The sequence below is a fragment of the Grammomys surdaster genome, unplaced genomic scaffold (assembly GCF_004785775.1).
Source record: "Grammomys surdaster isolate TR1022 unplaced genomic scaffold, NIH_TR_1.0 958, whole genome shotgun sequence".
Classification (NCBI taxonomy): domain Eukaryota; kingdom Metazoa; phylum Chordata; class Mammalia; order Rodentia; family Muridae; genus Grammomys; species Grammomys surdaster.
The window spans coordinates 1,789,572-1,807,907 of NW_021605377.1; the positions used below are offsets into that span (position 1 = coordinate 1,789,572).

The 18,336-nt window shown below is 38.4% G+C and overlaps 1 protein-coding gene across 1 annotated transcript in view; it reads left to right on the forward strand.

The window, feature by feature from the left end:
• Nucleotides 1-18,336, forward strand: part of Anks1b (ankyrin repeat and sterile alpha motif domain containing 1B) — a 471,928-nt gene that overhangs the window by 351,013 nt on the left and 102,579 nt on the right. The gene's annotated exons all lie outside the window — the stretch shown is intronic.

An 18,336-nucleotide genomic window follows, 5' to 3' on the forward strand; every position in this document is an offset into this window, starting at 1 on the left:
ATCTACTGGCTGCTTATCTATGTATGATGAATTATAGAAGTGAGCTTGTAAACCCAGGTGAGAAGTGGTAAAACCATGAAACTCTGGAGATAATAATAGGAATGGAAAACACAGGTTACATGGACAATATCAAAGAGTTATGAAGGTAGCACAGGAAAAAAGCAGGGAGGAGAAGGAAATGGTAACTCATTTTAGGATAATTAAGGCTTGGTCTAGTTCGAAGGTAGGAAGGATTTTTCTGGTGGAGGGAGGTACTATAGTTGAAATATCCAAAGAAAGAAACGAATGGGTAGATGTCAGCCATCAATAGCCCAGGTAAACACATACATTCCTTGCCCAGAGATGAAAAGAGGTAAGTGTGGTTGTTATTATTATAGAGAAATTCTGCTACACTTTTAAATGTGTTTATTACTGCATAAGTTGGCACATTATAGTGGGCATAGTTCAGCAGTAGAGTGCTTGTCTAGTATGTACAAGGCTCTTGGTTCAGGTCGAAGGGTGTGGTGAGGAAGCAGTGGTTGAAAAAAGAAAGAAGGGTTGAAGTAAAACCCAGAATTGGATAGAAATTTTAAGAGATGAACAAGTAGACTTTGGGGAGTGTTGAGTCCAGAGCACTGTATGAATCATAAGCATACAGAAGGAAGATTTTTTTTGGATAAGGTGAAAATATAGTAATAAAAATAGTTAAAAATTATGATGTACTTATTACATGTTCTAAGTATTTTATGTGCATCACCTCATATAACTCCTAGGATTCTGTAAGATATTAATATTATCCCTCACTTTAAATGAAGAAATGGAGGTCCTGAGACATCAGGTAGCATGTCAGGATTATGTTAATAGTGTTGGATCTGGGGCTTGAACTTGAGTGATGGAATTTGTGGGTTTTTTTATCTGGTACTATGGTACTACATTATGTCAGGGGACAAGGTGAATTAGGAATGGTAAACAAAGAACTAGGTGCTAAAGGATGTGGGGGGTCAGATAGAAGTTCTCATGTGACAGTACAAGTTAGAAAAGATGTAAGGATAGTAGGAGGTCAGATGAGCACAGGCTATAGACATAGGCAGGCTGAATCAGTGATTCACATACTATCTTAAAGCATGAAACCAGTGCTCATAGCATCTGTAGAAATGGCTGAAAGCCGCAACTTTGCGATAAGATAGGTAACAGAGCATGTGGTAGACTTGACAGGAATGGTTCACTGAGGCAGGAAAGTATTGTCAAAATGTGAAAAGCTGTAAGGGAGTTTTGACGAGGGCGTAGACACAGGGAGGGGTCAGGAGCGACGACAGAGGAAGGAGTGCAAGTGTGGAAGGGCGGTTTCTCCTTAGTCATCTGTCAGCATCTTGATCTCCTTGATGTGCCAGAAGTATCCCAAATGCTCGGAAACTTGGGATAAAGAAGAGTTGTGCCCAGGTACAGAGGCTAATTAGTCTCTGGTCAACTCTCTGCTGTAAACAAGGAATGCTGTATAAAGATATAGGGAAGAGAAGGGAAAAGAAATGTCTTTAAAAAGCTCATGAGAAATTCACATGGCTGGATCTTACCTGACTTTGGAGCCGGTTTCATTAGAGAAGCAGGTAGAGCAAAGGTAGAGCATGTGGGAAGCCTGTACGGCAGCAAAGCCACATTTGTTCTAAGTAACCCACTGTTGAGACATGATGCTTGAAGAGAGTAATTTAGATATAGAAAGATCTCCATGCCTGCCCAGTTTGAGGACTCTACTATGAACACTATCCTCAGTAGACTTGGATTTTAAGGTTTACCCTGAATGGTAATCACAAATTATGGTGTCTCAAGCCCTCCATCCCAAAGACTTCACAGTCTTGATTTGTTGTGGGGAAAATGGGGTAGGGGACTCCTGAGGAACTCATAGTGTAAACTAACCCTTGTACAGATTAGCATCCACAATTCATCTCATGTAGAAGTTCTGAAAACTGAATTTAGTTTACAGCATTTGGGAATGAAGCAGAAACAATTATAACCCCCTTTGGAAAGAGAGTAGAATACTCTCTCTCCTTTCGGCATCTAAATAATTTCATCATATATTTATCCTATTAAAATTAGCAGTTTAAGGTAATTAAAGCTGAAGAGAAAGGATTCTCAAACAAGAACTAGCAGAAAGAAGAAAAAATACACACCTGAAAACACTTTACAGATTGTAATTATCAGTTGTGGAGTATAAAATGACCACACAAAGATAAAGAGATCATGCCGAAGTAATTTAAGGCATAGAGAAGCTTTGGAAAAATAAACACCACAATATATTTGAGAAGAAAAAGTAAGCTTCTAGAACTGGAGAAGGATGGTACATACAACATGTGAATTAAAAAAAAAACTCAGTGTAAGGATGGTCTAAGAGATTCCAGCTGAAGGACATGTTAAAGGATGGGAAATGGGCTAAGAAGAAAACTCTCAGATCACTCTGCAGAAAGGAAAATGATCAAATAAAAGCATATATGCCATGGAGTTTACATACCAAGAATTTCTCACATCTCTAATCAAAGTGTCAGAGTTCTGAAAGTAACATATTTGAGGAGACAGTGTCCCAACTAGCCCTGCTGTAAGACACCTGAGAAGGTGGTTAAGTGAATGGCAAAGGTTGTCATCTTGTATGGTATGTAAGGATATAATAATTCATAGAGCCCTTTGAAGGTTGATAGGGAAGAGCATTTAACCTCTCCTGGAAGCAGAAGGTACAGTTATAAAGAGAGAATGCCTATTCAGTCTGTCTATTGCTATTTAAAAGCCTTTAAGCTTGTACTGATAACTGTGATTTATTGTCTCATGGATCTGTGAGTCTTTCAGGGTATTTTTTTTTTTTGCAAAGATCACCTTTCTATAGCATTGTGTCAGCCAGGATTGTTCACTTGAAGTATTTGGAAATCCACCTTTATTTTTTTTCCTTTTCCATGTTAGGAATTGAACCCAGGGCACTATACGTGCTAATCGCTCCAACTCTGAGCTACATCTCCAGCCTATAGAGAACCACTGATGTCAAGTCTAGTTAGAAGATGGAGCCTGGTTGGATACCAGGCAGGTTGTAATGGTTATGAACTGTGAGCTTAGCTGAGGCAGTGGTGTGGAGATCGTTCATCTTCTGTGGATGACATGCTTTTCCTTCAAAGCACTGGCTGGATTCTGAAAATCACCCTCTCCCCACTACCAATGGGAACACTAGGACTTCTATTCTGTTACCATTTTGTGTTCTGCAAATCTGGGATGCCAGCATGTTCAGGCTTTGGGTGAGGGCTCTCTTGCTGGCTGTGGAAAGCTGCCATCTTACTGCGTTTATGCCTGTTCTTTATGTGTATACTCAGTTGATGATGTTGTTGAAGTTGGTCAAAAATGCACAGTAACCCCCTGTCTCTGACTCCCGATTATTAGGGTCATAAGGTTGAGCTAGCACACCAGGCCTGTGATACACTCGTGCATTTTTGGCCATGATTAATGACGATATTTAAGGCAAAGATTTCAGAGAGATGAGGATCCTTCACAGATTGCAGTCACCGTTCCTCTCTTTGAAGCCCTCACCAGTGGCTTTGGCAAAGCTCCTTGAGTCCCCAACAGCTTCCCCCTTGAGCTTTTAGGCGTTCATAGTAATTTCAGGTTCCCCAGCTTCTACCTGCTGACATGTCACAATGTTAAAGCCACATGTTTTAGGTTTTCTACTAGACCACCCAGTCTCCAACTGTCAAAGTCTCTTCTGGTTATTGATTGCCACACAATGTACCAACCTTAATGCTTAGTTGAAATAACAGTAACAACATCCAATCATTTATTTTGCTTGTAAATCTGTAGTTCTGGGATGGCTATGCAGGAATTTCTTGCTTGCTGTTCTAACTAATTATGCTAGGGCATCTTGTCTAAATACTGTAGTAGAATCTGTGTATGAGATCGTATCATAGGTCAGGTTTGCTGGCTCAAATTTATGACCCAGGAGGCAGAGGCAGGTGGATTACTGTGAATTTTAGGCTAATTTTAAACAGATCAACAAACAAACATCTTACCTTTCATATCTGCTGTGGCCTATTTGGATTGCTTTTGGTTAATATTAAATTTCCAAGAACAAATACCCCAAGAAAATGTGACAGAGGCTGCACTTCTTTTTTTAAGGCTTAGCTCTGAATGGTGACATCACTTCTCCTATAGTCAAGTATAGGAAGTACTTAGCATTCCCTAGGGTCATAGAAAAGAAATTCCCTCCAATTCCTGGATTAAAGTGGAGGGAATTTCTTTCCTATGACCCTAGGGAATGCTAAGTACATCACAGCATAGGACGTTATTCACCCTGCTGCTTTTGGAAAGCACAAGTTCATACAACTATCTGAGTTGCTGTTATTTTTATAAAAGTAACTTTTATTCACCAGGTGTAATTTCTGTCTCAGAGGCTTACTGCTGAATAAGCTCACCCTTTCCAGCTCTTTCTGAACCCTGGCTGGCTGGTTCAACTCAGCTATTCCGGCTCAAACTACTCTCCAAGCTGACTGATTGAATATGGTTTCCCTCAGCTTCTCACTGAATTGCTCTGGTTGGCCTCAAACTAACTCTGACAAATTGTTCTAATCTTCTGGCTCCTTCTTATCCTCTGGTTTCAGCTGTCTCTACTGATATCCACTGAATTTCGTGAATTCACAATCTCAGCTTCACTGTACTATACTCATGGCACTGACAACTGACTGCCTTTTTCTATGCTTAATAGCTTACATAGCTTCTCTTCCTGTGCTGTTCTCATAAGAATTAGGCATATCCTATCTATGACTCATTCTGTCAGATCTTTCTCTGATTCATCACTTTGTCTGACCCTCAATTAGATGTCACTTTCAAACATGGTTGCTTCCTTATATAAACTGACTTTACCTTAAAGGTGTATACTAAGTGCATGTCTGTATTTCAGCCAGAAGTATTAAAGGTATGTGGCAGATCACACAGACCTAGGTCTTTGGATGTGAATCCTTACCAGAGCAGCCATGTTACTAGCTTAAAATTCCTCTACAGTTTTGTTTTTGTTTTCTAAATGGAACATGATTTAATCTGCATGGATATATGATCCCCCCCTATTGTCTTTGTTACTTGGGTTTAGTATAGAAATCAGCTTGACAAGTTGACCCAGCTGAATTCATAAAGGTTTGTGCTTTGCTCTTTTGGGCTGTGTTTATGAATTCTACCAGTGGGGAGTGTAGTGGAAATTATGTGTTTTTTAATCATAGGAATAAAAAATGAATATAGATTCCTGGCAGGGACTCCGATGGAATTGCTCTCTATAAACGCCAAAGCTAGGAACACACCGTCAGCATAGTTGTGTGTTTATTGGGTAGATTAGGAAACAGCTTGTACCCCTACTCTACCGCTGCTCCATTCTGTTCATTCAGTTAACCTGTATCGCTAGGACTCATGGATCTTGCCATTACCAAGTCTCTCACTGCTATGAGTACTTTACGACTTGTATTTAGCTTTGCACTGCCCTTTCATGACCAGCCTAGTGAGCTGATGAACCTGGAGGAGGCACTGACCTCTTTTGGAGTTACATTTCTGTCCCCTCTGCTACCGCAGGACGTGGAGATGTGGAGACAACTCCTTAGTTGAAGAATTACCTAGCTCGGACTGGCCTGTGAACATATGTATGGGTGATCATCTTGATTATTAACTGATGGTGATGGGCCCAACCGTAAGCATCATTAGGTTCATGTCCTAAGTCCAGGACAATTTAGGCTACATAGTAAAGTTAACTAAGCATGGGCCAGACAGTGAGCGAGCATGCACCATTCCTCAATGGTTTCTGCTTCAAGATCCCCCCTTGGCTTCCTGCCCTGACTACCCTCAATAATGGGTTGTTACCTGTAACTGTAAGCCACCCATCCAAAAGTTTCTTTTTGTCATAGTTTTTATTTCAACAATGGAAAGGCAACTTAAATAGTATACAATCAATAAGAAATGACTGGCCAGCCAAAGGTAATTGTAGTGAAGTGGGGGAGGGGTGCTGACAGCTGTGCAGGAGTAAAGATCATTCCTTCTTTCAGAGACTCCGACAGTTTGGAAATAAATAGCCAGTATATTAGAGAACCGTATCTCCAGGAGTACATGCAATGGATGACTCAGTTGAATAGCCTGGTGTAGGTTTAAAGCAAAATGGAATGACTGGTCTGCATAGGAACTTCCCTGGAACCTTTCCTTGTGGGAGGGAAGAGGGGAAAGAAACAAGAGAGACATGGGAAAGGATTGCCATATCTTAAAAGGAACACCTAAAGATTGAATTGTTCACCCTCCACTGTTGTAGTAAATATTTAACTTCAAATAAGACTTTTTACCCTGCCTTTGATCATTTAGTTCCAAGATAAAAGACACACGGATTTTATATTTATAATAAGCTCTTAATGCCCTAGATCTGGGCAGATAGCTACCCTCTATCTTATTAATCTCTACTTCCCTATCAATAATCCTGAGTTAAAACTTGTTATGTTCTATCCTGGCTGCTTTTAACTCCAATTGGACAGTCTCCGTAGCCATGGTTTCATGACTCACACCATGGTGTCTTCTCTCTACCTTCTTCCCAGCTTTGTAGTCTCTCCTCAGACTCCAAGCTTAGGAACTGAAATGCCGCCTATCTTTCTTCTGCCCAGCTATAGGCTGTAAGCATCTTGATTCATCAATCATGGATAACTTTTGGGGGAGGGCAAGGTCACAAAGCATCACTTGTGTGTGTGCAGATTTTCCTGTGCCTGGGGACAACCAGGCTTTGGGAGCCAATATTTAATAATACAGTTCATAGCAAAAAACAAAAACAAACAAATCTCAACACTCCACACAAAAAAGGCTTTAAAAGTTTGCAACCCAACTCTTGGTACCTTAGATGTGATTTTATTTGCAGAATTTAGAGCTAGCATCTTCATAGAAGTAATAAAGCAATTAAATAGGCTTTACTTGGCCTGTCCAACCTATGGCCACATACTTCAGAAGAAGCTGTGGACATAATTGTGAACTTATACAAAACATTGGAAGCTGTGTTTGCTTGCTTGCTTTTTTGTTTGCTTGTTTGTTTGTTTGTTTGTTTGCTTTCTTGGTTGCCTTTTGACTGATTTTTTTGGCAGAGGAGTAACTAGATTGTGAGATTTCCTAGCATCCGTTTTGGGGTTGGCAACAATGTGATATTGCAATGTCAAAAGTTTTGGTGTGCTTGTCAGAAATATGGTATGAGTTGTGCTTTTTTTGAAAAGGCAGTGTGAGGTGACACAAGACTGTAACCCTCTACAAGCCAAGCAAAGAGGTGTGAGTAGAGCATTCTCACTGACCTCACCAGGAATCTGCCCTCATCATGCTTTGATCTGGGACCTTCTCCACAGCCTAAGAATTAAGAAAGAAATCTTTGTTGTGTATACCATGAATTTTGGTGGATTACAAAGGTCCAGCGAATTTAATACAGAGATTTATAACCGAACACACATGTTCAGTGCAGTAGCATGCATGGATCTGTCTGTATAAGCCAAATCCTTCCTGACTTTCTTATCTTAGAGGCTGAGCAATTTCTTCCTGGCAACCAGTAAAGCCATTCATAGATAAAATATATCTCTTCTGAAAATATCAGTTAAGTATGCATATTAGTTCCCTTTCTGTATTTATTAAGCAGATGAGCAAAACTTTTTTAAACCATAGCTCCTGGTTTAATTTTAATATGAAAGTGAATTAATAGTTTATTTATATTCAACCAGACTGGATAATTCAACCAAGAAATAAGTTTTTTCTCTAAGGAGCATTCTGCTAGGGCCTGGGTAACTGCAGATTTCATATGAAATAGGAATGATAACACTGGACTCCTAATGTAAGGATTGCTGAGGCTCCATTTATCTGTTCTACCACTATCAAATTGTCTGTTTCCCATCCAGAAGAGGAGGGTATATTTTCATGGTGGCAGCTCAGTTATATAACCATGCAGCAACAACAAGAAAGGAATTAATGAATGAGTTATCTTTAAAAGAAGATGGCTATAGTGTCAGTAAGAGGCATTTATGAAATAGTAGATGCCATCAAACATGGTGTTTTATTGTCTGCCTTTCATTTAATTTTATCCTTCACAAGGGAATTTTTCCATTTGGTGGTAACTAAGCAACCTGTTATTTTGAATCACTTAGTGCAGGCTTTGCCCAGTATGGGTGCTCAATAAATCCATTTTGATTAATGAGCAATTTATAACAACACCAGCAAAGACTGTTTCCAATCCTCTTGAGAGAGAATGGATGATCTCCGGTAAAAGGGCACGTTCCAAAGTGACATGCTAGGAGAATGGGGGTCTTGGTTACCTCTGTTCAATTTGCTAATGTGCCTACTGGACCATGGTTTGCCCAAAGTGGAAGTGTCACCTGTGAGTAGGCCCCTATACCACATCACACCTTTTCTGTCATCTGCCATAGGCAGATTGAGGGGGGAGTGTTATGTATAGGAAGCAAGGATACACACACACACACACACACACACACACACATTTGAGAGAGTGAAGATTCCTGAATTCTAATGCCAAAATTTTGAAATTAAAAGAATTCCAAGTGGAGCAGGACAAACGTTTCTCTCTACTAAGCAAGAGAGCAGTGTCAACATGATTTCTGAGAGCATGTTTAACTCATTTCAAAGAACAAACTATTTTTAAGGCCCTTGGAAGCATTCTTGTACATACAAATATTGGATTTTCTGATAAGAACCGTTTTTATCAGACAGCAGTTATCTATGTGGCATTTGCTCTGTGCTCAGTGGTTTTGTAGCTGTTTATTAAGTCAGATACCTACATGGCACATTGAGGGCACCGTGTTAGTCAGAGGGGAACAGAGAGAAAACCTGAGTTCACATGTTCACGGTGAAATCCTGGCCGATCAGCTACCTCCTTATCCGTATGAGCATCTTGACAAGGTAAATATTTCTTTCACTTTGCTCGAATTGATGGAAGCTTGCTATAGTTTGAGATATTCTAATCAGAGAGAAAATCACCCCAAATGAGTTTTACTTGTACTTTAAATGGATTAACAGAAATCATAGATTAAGGCTTCTAAAAATACATTGAATGAACTCTTGCTAAGCTGAAAGTATAGGTCTTTTATGGTGTGCCTCCCATTTGCAACCAAGTTTCCCTATAAGGTCAGACTGTGTATAGTAATGAGAGAGGTATTACTTAATTCATAAATTTATGCCCATGAAATTCAAGCAGCCCCTTCCCCTGCTCCATCTCTCTGGTGTGTTCTGATTCCAGGTGCTTTTTCTTCCTTGTCTCAGTAGCTGATCTCATAGTTTAATTCATAAAGAACATACAAACTATACACCTGTAATCCCAGAATTTTTGAGGCTGAAGCAAGAGGATCAAGACTTAGTGGTCAGACTCAGCTACATGAGACTGTATCAGACATCAATTCAGACATCTGCATGGTAAATTGAGGACACTGTGCTAGTCAGAGGGGAATAGAACGAAAAACGGGGTTCAAGTGTTCATGGTGAAACCCTGGTCCATTAGCCACCTCCTTTATTCATCCAAAAAGACAAAAGAAAAAAGAAATAGGCAGACAGACAGATAGACAAATGGATAGACAGACAGGCAGACACACATACAGAGACGGGGGAGGGAGGGAAGAAAAGAGAGGGAGGGAGGGAGGGAGGGAGGGAGGGAGGGAGGGAGGGAGGGAGGGTGAGTCATTAGTCAGAGTCAGAGACAGAAATAGACAGGCAGAAATAGACAGGCAGAGAGACAGAGACAGAGACAGAGACAGAGACAGAGACAGAGACGGAGATATACATGGAGAGAATGGGAAAACTATCCCTGATTCCTTTTTATTTGTCCACTTGTTAATATTGGCGGGGTTTTTTCTCCCTGTTATTATATCCTTTATGCTACAGTCTCTGCCTTCTAAACCATTTTTCCTTTTCATTCATTCTTCTCTACTGCAGTGTATTATTTGTATATTAAGTAGTACTTGTAGTATACCTACTTAAACACACATATACACAAAGTTCTAGGTATCAAACCCAGGTCCTTCCTTCCACATGTTAGTCACGCTGTCGACCACCAAGAGTCTCTACCAACGATATTTTTTGTGTTTTTAATTATCTTTTTCTACTGGACATGTATATCAATATCTAAATCTGCTCTCTTTTCATTAAAAAAAACGAACAAACAAAACTCAGAAACAATAGATAATGAAAACAAGTGAATGACAAAGAGAGATTTCACAATTCCACTGGCTACACAGCCTCTCCTCTCTCCTACCACATACTCACGTGTTTCTTTCTCCTATTTCACTTTTCTACTCACCACAGTGAGGTTTCCACTCCTCATTCCTCTGCTGAACTATGCTTTCTAAGGTAACCAAGGCCTTGATGCCACAAAACCTAAAGGGATAGTTCTTAATCCCCATTTCTCTTAATCTCCCAGCCATACACACTGCTGGCCACTCCCACTGTGACAGTCTTTCCTCCCTCTGCTGTCCAAGACAATTTTTTTAAAATCAACTATGGTATTCTCTGTTTTGATGGCTGAGCCTTTTGTACAGCTTTAGAATGTTGGAGGTCCTTGAGCTGCAGTTAAATGTCCTCCTGCTCTTTCTTCTATTCCTTCCTCTCTCTCTTGCTCTCTTGATCTCTCACTCTCTTTCTCTGCCTCCCTGTCTCTCTCCCTCCCTTCCTCTCCTCCCTAACCCCTTACAGGTGATTTCAGGTACAGTGTGGCTTTTGTTATAAACAACATGCTGAAGACTCACAAGTATTTATTCATAGTTATAAACACTTCTCTTTTTTATAAGCACTTCCCTTAATTTAAAGCTTACCTATAGAACCATTTCCCCATCCACCCACTATTTACAGAAAATCTATACCTGTGTCTCTAATGCACCATAGTTAGTTTATGTATCCCCAGCTAAACTTTATGATCTCTCCCATCTGTTTCTTCTCAACAACTTCCACCTGTGGCCATCCAACTGTCAGATTTGTCACCTCCGTCTTCATCAACTCTTGAATCAGGCTCCAAGCCTTAGGGATTTTAGGAGGAATATGATATTTTTGGTCCTTATTGTCTGTCTCCCAGATCTACTTGCTTCTTTTAGTTCCTACTTGTCTTAGTCGGCAGCATCTAGGCAGGCATGGTACAGGAGGAACTGAGGGGTCTACAGCTTCACCTGAAGGCTGCTAGCAGAATATTGATTTTCAGGCAACTATATAACCCATGTCCACAATGACACACTCACTCCAACAGTGCCATACCTTCTAATCCTGCCACTCTCTGGGCCAAGCATATCACATTGCATTACTGTCATTCTTTCTCATGGGTTATGTTAATAGCTCCCCAGTTGTCCTATTTAACCTTCTTGTGTTTATACCACAGCCATGAATACAATTACATTATTCCACCAGTTAAAACCCTTTAGTGGATTGCTATTGCTCTTAGAAAAACGACCAGAATTTATAATAAGGAGGTCTGACTGTGTTAAAGATACTGGTAAAATATGCTGGTGACTCAGTACTCAACATCTTCAACCTTTGGCCTGACCAGTTTCTACCTTATCCTGCTAGACTTCTTAGTGACTTCAGATTTTGGAGAGGAACATCTCCCTACCTACTGACCATCCTGCTTCTACTCTCTGCTGCCCAACTCCTTTCCTTATGTCATTAGCTTGTAGTCTTTCTCAGGGAAACCCCTTGGGCATCCAGATATATATCTTTGCCCCAGAAGAAATGTCAATGCTTCGGCTTTTAACTCTTCTAATATTTCTTTCCTTGATGAGCCTTATGATCAAAATTATGTAGTTATTTGAGGTTTTCAGTTGTTTGATTTCTGTCACTCAAAATTTTGCTATCCCTATCTCAACCATATAGCTTCTACCCAAATCACTGCCTCAAACCATGTAAAGGAAAAAGTAGGTAATGTGTTTGAAAATTTTATCCATAGAAACTTGATTTTAAACTAGTGTGTAAGATAGAACTCTCATCCCTATTCTTCATATAAGGGAGTCAGGCCTTAAAATGGTTTACAACTTGCTAGCAAACAAGAGTACTAGAATTATAACACAGAGGGTTTGTCCATATTCTCAACCATATTCACAATTAAATATCCAATTTATTAAAGCCTGCAGTTTTAGGGATTCATCTGTCTGGATTTGTTTTGCTTTATTTTGTTCTCTTTTTTTGTTTGTATGTTTTTGATTTAGCTTCACAAAATAAATCTTGATTTTTTTTCTTTTCAAAAGAAAATGGGAAGCTTTGAAAAGTGGTTTACCGTTTGTCAGAAAACCTGTGTGCGCCCACCTGTAAATGTTACAGAATGTTACCTCATTCTAAAGTAACTGGATTAGATGAATTTGAGACAACCCAGAAGCCAAAATGAACGGTGATAAAGTAATAATGATATATCCAAAGGGAAGGGTCACTTAAGTTGTGAAAATACGTTTGTTGTTTGCTTTGGTTTGTCTTGAGACAGGGTATCATGTATCACAGACTTGCCTAAAACTTCTTGTGTGATGGAGGATGCTCTTGAACTTCCAATCCTCCTGTCTGTCCCTCCTGAGTACATCTGATTTGTGTGGCGCTTTGGAATGGATCCCAGAGCTTCATGTATGCTAGACAATGCTGTCACCTGAGCTACCCCCATTCCCGAAGATAATGCTTTTGAGTGAGGATTATGTAGATTCTTACTATGGCACATGGTTATCTTTCAATAAATACCTGCTGAGTGAATCAGTGTATACTTACACTGAATATCATCCAGTGCTAATACTATGCACATGTTCAGATGGGGAAACCAGGAAGGTGTTATCTTGCAATGCTGTCTTTAATGGTAAGATTACATGTGTTGTTATTTTGTTGGCATGCTCTTGTAAAAAATTTCTAATGTAAATTATTTTTATAATAATTAGAGAATGATGAAGAATAACTTATTCATCTATAAGGTTAACTATATTTCACCAAAACAGTTGGAGTCTTCAAATTCATGTTCAATATGTACATTATTTCCTTTTTTGAAAAAAAGTAAAATATACTTTGAAATATATGATCTATAAAACAATGACACTCTGGCAATAATACTTGATCTATATGCATTTTTAAGTATTTTTGCTTGTATTTCATAGTATTTGTTTATACATTAACACAAATATTGCATATGGTAATTTGATAGCACATGATGTTTAATATGCATATGTAGCATGTAATTAATGTCTGTCACCTAAAATGTTTATCACCATTTTACTCCAGAAATATTCAATATCCTTGTACCTAGCTTCTTGAGATAGACTGCACAGTTGCTTTCTAGGAGTGCTGTGAGAATATTTTCATTTTCCCAATCTTATTCTGTCTGCTGATTGAAACCTTGATAAGAGTGATTTTTCAGAGTCCAGGGTATTAACTATTACATGATACAGCCATGTGATAAAAGTTATTTTCAGTTCTTCTAAGAGGCAATGACACTGTAGCTCAAGGGAATTCGCAGTTGCATAATTTTAGTCTATTCACATGATTACGCTGTTACTTCATCGGCTTACTCATTAATATTCTTCTGCTTAACCACTGATGCATACACACAGGACTAGATTGGAAACTGTACTATTCTGCACATATCATCTTGCAGAAGTCCTTCATGATACTTGTAGACCTATATTTAACACATATATTTCCATCCCTACAATGTCTAGACATGCCAGATGTGTCTACTGCAAGCTCGCTAACTCACTTTACATTCTTTTATATAGATGTTCTATCATTCATAGCCTATTATACTACGACGGTGCTCACCTTCGGCACTCCCACACTCCAATTAAGAAGCATTAACTAAATTAGCTGACATACAGCCTCAGTCACACTGTACATTTAAATGGGAAAACTTTTATATCAATTCTTATTGCAGTCAAGATTCTATCCAGTGAATTGCACTTTGTATTCATATTAGAATACACAAATTTGAGAAATCCAAACTAGATTGTTCTTTTAATGTACCTGAGGCAATTTTATAAAATATGGGAAAGATAAAATTATAGTTTACTCAGTATTGATTTTTCTCCTTAAATAGTTTTTAAAAATTGAGAATTAAAATTGTTTCATTATGTAGCCTCAGTTAAGAAAGCAACATATTTACAAATGTGTCAGTTCATCATATTGGTCTTAACAGGTAATACTCCAATGGAGCAAAATAATGAGCAACTTGTTGAAAGGAATGAAATTACATTGAAAAATCATCTGCTACTTTGCTCATATACTTCCCAGGTCTTTGTTAGTGTTTCTTCTTGCCCTTTGGAATGTTCCTTTTCCACAACTGTTCACTAATCCATCTATCCCATAAGCACCTGTTAAAGATTCTGAGCCTCCGTTGGCTCACATAAAACAGCTGGGCATGGGGTCCACACCTTTAATCCCAGCACTAAGAAGTCAGAGGCAGGCTGATCTCTGAGTTCAAGGCCAGTTTTCTCTGTAGAGTGAATTTCAGGACAGTCAAGATTATACAGAGAAACCTTGTCTTGGGAAAATAGAAGGACTCACACAGAAAGAAAGCAACTAAAATAATGTAAATTTTAGCTGGAATACCTTGCATAAAATATGCAAGAATGATCCAACCAGACCCTGTTTGCAGTCCCAGCTGATGCAATAGGCATCCAAGCAGACCTTACAGCATTTCTAGCTGCATTCGTTACTGCCTAACGGCACAACTGTTCTGTGTGGGTTGCTTACTCTTCCACTTCTATAGAGAGCTGGAGAGAAACTGCACACCATTTAATCACATGGCTTATGCTTTTAATTTCCATAGACCCATCTAACTTGTTAGCGACTGTCTCCTGTGTGTCTTACCTGTGCGTAAAGAGAATGAAAAGAGTATTGGGATTGCTAAGAGCTATGCCATGAACAGAGTGAGTTAGGTGAACAGTTCATTTCTTTTGAAGATTAACTGACATTTAATCACAGGCATCTGTGGGGATCCTGGGTCATCATTACAACTGAAGTACTCTGATGAAGCATGAGATGAACATTTTGTCTAAGTCCTGAGACACAGTGATACAGAACTGTTTCCAAACCTCTATAAATTCGTGTACTTTTTACTTAATTATTTTCCTTAGGAGATCCTGTTAGATTCGTGTTGTTATTTTAGAATTTTAACATCACTGCTAATTAATGCTTATTTTCCTCCAAGTAGCTTTTATGAATGTTTATAGTCTCATTATAAAATTGAATAAATTGTCTTAATACTTTTGCTTAAGACATACAAAGTAAAATAAAAAAATCTTTATATCCTACCCGTCAGAGCAACAAACATTCTAGCATACTTATTTTTTTGCATACATATAAAGACTTGGTATACATACATTTGCATTGTATTCACCTTTAAAATAAACATGGTTCCAATTATTGAAATATAACATGGGCTGGCAGCTTCACAAGATCTGTAAGGATTTTGATAGAGGAACCGTTGACCCTATTTTCTCCCACCCAGTGCATCAAACCAAAAGTGAGGGATAAATATAAAATTATAAACCCAGCATTCTGAAAAGCAAGATATTTACATGCTTGACTAGAAGAGAAACACAAGAAGCGAAGTGGGACCTGTATGGCAGTTCAGCTAATGGCTTGTCTAAGAAATGGGGGCACAGCCATGGACAGAATGGATACTTATGGGCAATGGGGCCTGAAGAGCTTCATTTGAGTTAAGTCTAGAAGTCAGACCCATGCCGAAAGCGAGCAGCAGAGCACATTAAAATCCCAGGGCCTAAGAACAAGGAAGATAACGGTTCCTGCTCACAGAGTCAATGCGTTAAAGTGAGCTCGGGAAACAAGGATACTAAGCCCTTTTATTAAATGCATTTCTACAGGACATTTTAAGAGAAAACATTGAAAGTTGGAAACATAATTTATATTTTCAAAGCCGGTGGTGGAAAATAAGAGAATAAAGGAATATTTATTATGAATAATACTGTTGGAGGTTAAAATACCTCTAGCAATAGGAAAACGAAGAAGAAAATTCACACACACACACACACACAGACACACAAACACACATACACACACAATCACAAAAGAAAAAATAATTAATTAAAAGAAAACCATGTAGAATGTAATTTTTAGAACTCTTTCTATTTTGTTTAAAGAGATCTAGCAAGACAGAGTAACAAAATATTTCTTGAATGGAAAAAATAAAACAAAATACCAGGGCTGTGGAGATGGCTTGGCCAGTTAAATGTTTTCTGTGCCCACGTGGAAACCTGGATTCACATCCTCAGCACACATGTAAATGCTGAGTAGGTCAGCATGCGCCTGTATCCTTAAGTAGGCACAGATGAAAGAACCCCTGAGACTCTCTGAGTCACTTTAAACAGAACTGGAAAGTTCCAAGGTCAGTGAGAAACACTGTCTCAAGAAATAAGGTGGAGAGAGATCTCTGTCCTCCACGTGCATGCACATACCATGTACAGATGTACCTCCTACTTGTACACGCACATTCACACACATGCATGCACACACATACACACGTGATCAACAACTCAGAAAGAAGTTTCCCATGCTGCACTGGGATTTTGTTAGCCTGTGATTTTGTGGACGGAGCCACAGGCTAATGAAAAATGTCTTTCTTTGTTTCTCTCCACACTGTTATGTTTTTTGATACAGGGTCTCTCTCACTGAATCTTTCTCATTTCTTTATGATGAAAACACCCAGAATCTTTACTTTTATGCATCCAGTTTGATGATAGGTAGTGCACATTTTTGTCTATCCTTCGATTGATGGACACTTAGATTGCATTACTGTTAATGGTGCTGAGAATAAAAACCTATCACAGTAGCTGTCTCTCTGATACACTATTTCCTTTGCTTTGGCTAGATATTCCTTGTGGTGGTATTGGACGGTCACAGGGTATCTGTGACTTTTGAGGAGCTACCATGCTGTTTGGTGTACATTCCAATCAGCAGTGTTCAAGGGATGAGAATCTAGTATGTAAGAGGGTCCCTGTCTTGTTCTTATAAGATTAGTTTTTAATAGTGATATCAAGGCCTACATTTATTTATTCGTCTATCTATACATGTCCATTTTAAGTATCTATTTCTCTAGCACATGAAAACTAGATATCAAATATTTACCCGGCTAAGACATTTAACACCACTTTTGCCCATGCGTTAATTAGAATATGAATTTTGTGATGTAACAGGTACTTTAATTAATTTAACCACTTTTTTCCTTCCTTTTGAACACATTGGCCCAAGAACTGTATGTTTTTCACTAGGCAGATGGGTTGTGGGAAACAGAAACTGCAGCTAAGCCACCATCCTTCTAAAAAGCTTACTCATAAGTTTTGAGACAGAGAAGGAATGCATTTAGAAATAAGGGACTAAAATAAGTTCAATTAAAATACTAATCTGTATGTGAAAGGGCTCTACCAAGACTGACCAAGAGAAAAGAAAATACAAATAATTAGTATGAAGTCAAATTATATATAATTAAAGCCTCAGAAGAGATTATAACAATAAAATAATATAATAGATTATTTTATTAAAATGGATAGGCATAAGCAAAATGTATAATTTTCTGTAGAATAGTAATTGCCACACATAGATATTAACAGACTTGAAAGCAAAACCAGATGTTGATGGTAATTTAATAGAATAGGTTTATCAAACCTTAAAAAACAGATAAAACTGAGGCCAAAAACTTAGGAGACTATTCCAAAAACTAACAATGTAACTTTGTAGTTGTATGACCTGAGGTCATATGCTTACTCTCCAATGAAAAACACATGTATACATCTTAAACATGATTATTACCATAGTGATTCAAGTGATTTATTAGAAAGACTTTAGGACAAAATAATACTTGCCTCACTATTGCAAAGATATTCCAACTACCAAAATATCCATCAAAACAATTTCAGTTTAAGCTAGTCAAGAAGATACACAGTCAGTCCTCATAGTAAAGAGAGAGGTTTTTTCTGTGCTTTTACACATTTTCTTGCCTCTTACAAACTATTCTACCTCCTATGTATAATTCAGGCTTCTTCCTGGTGAACATAGATGCACTAGTCTCTGTATATTTCCAAGCTGAGAGTGTGTTTCAGCTGATGAGGCATTGACTCTATGAGTCTCCACTCTGTTTTTCCTGGGCAAGGAATAGAAAAGTTGAACTGTACCAGCAATATCTAAACTCTGTGATCTTTTAGATAAAATTGTATTTTATTTAAAAACATTTTATTATTCCTTTGAGAATTTGATACATCGTGTTTTGATCATATTCTGCTTCTCAACTCCTCCAGATCCATCCTTCATTCCACATCCACCAAACTTTGTGTGCTCAGTTTTTAAAACCCATTATCAGGTTTAGTTAGTGCTGGATATAAACTCTTG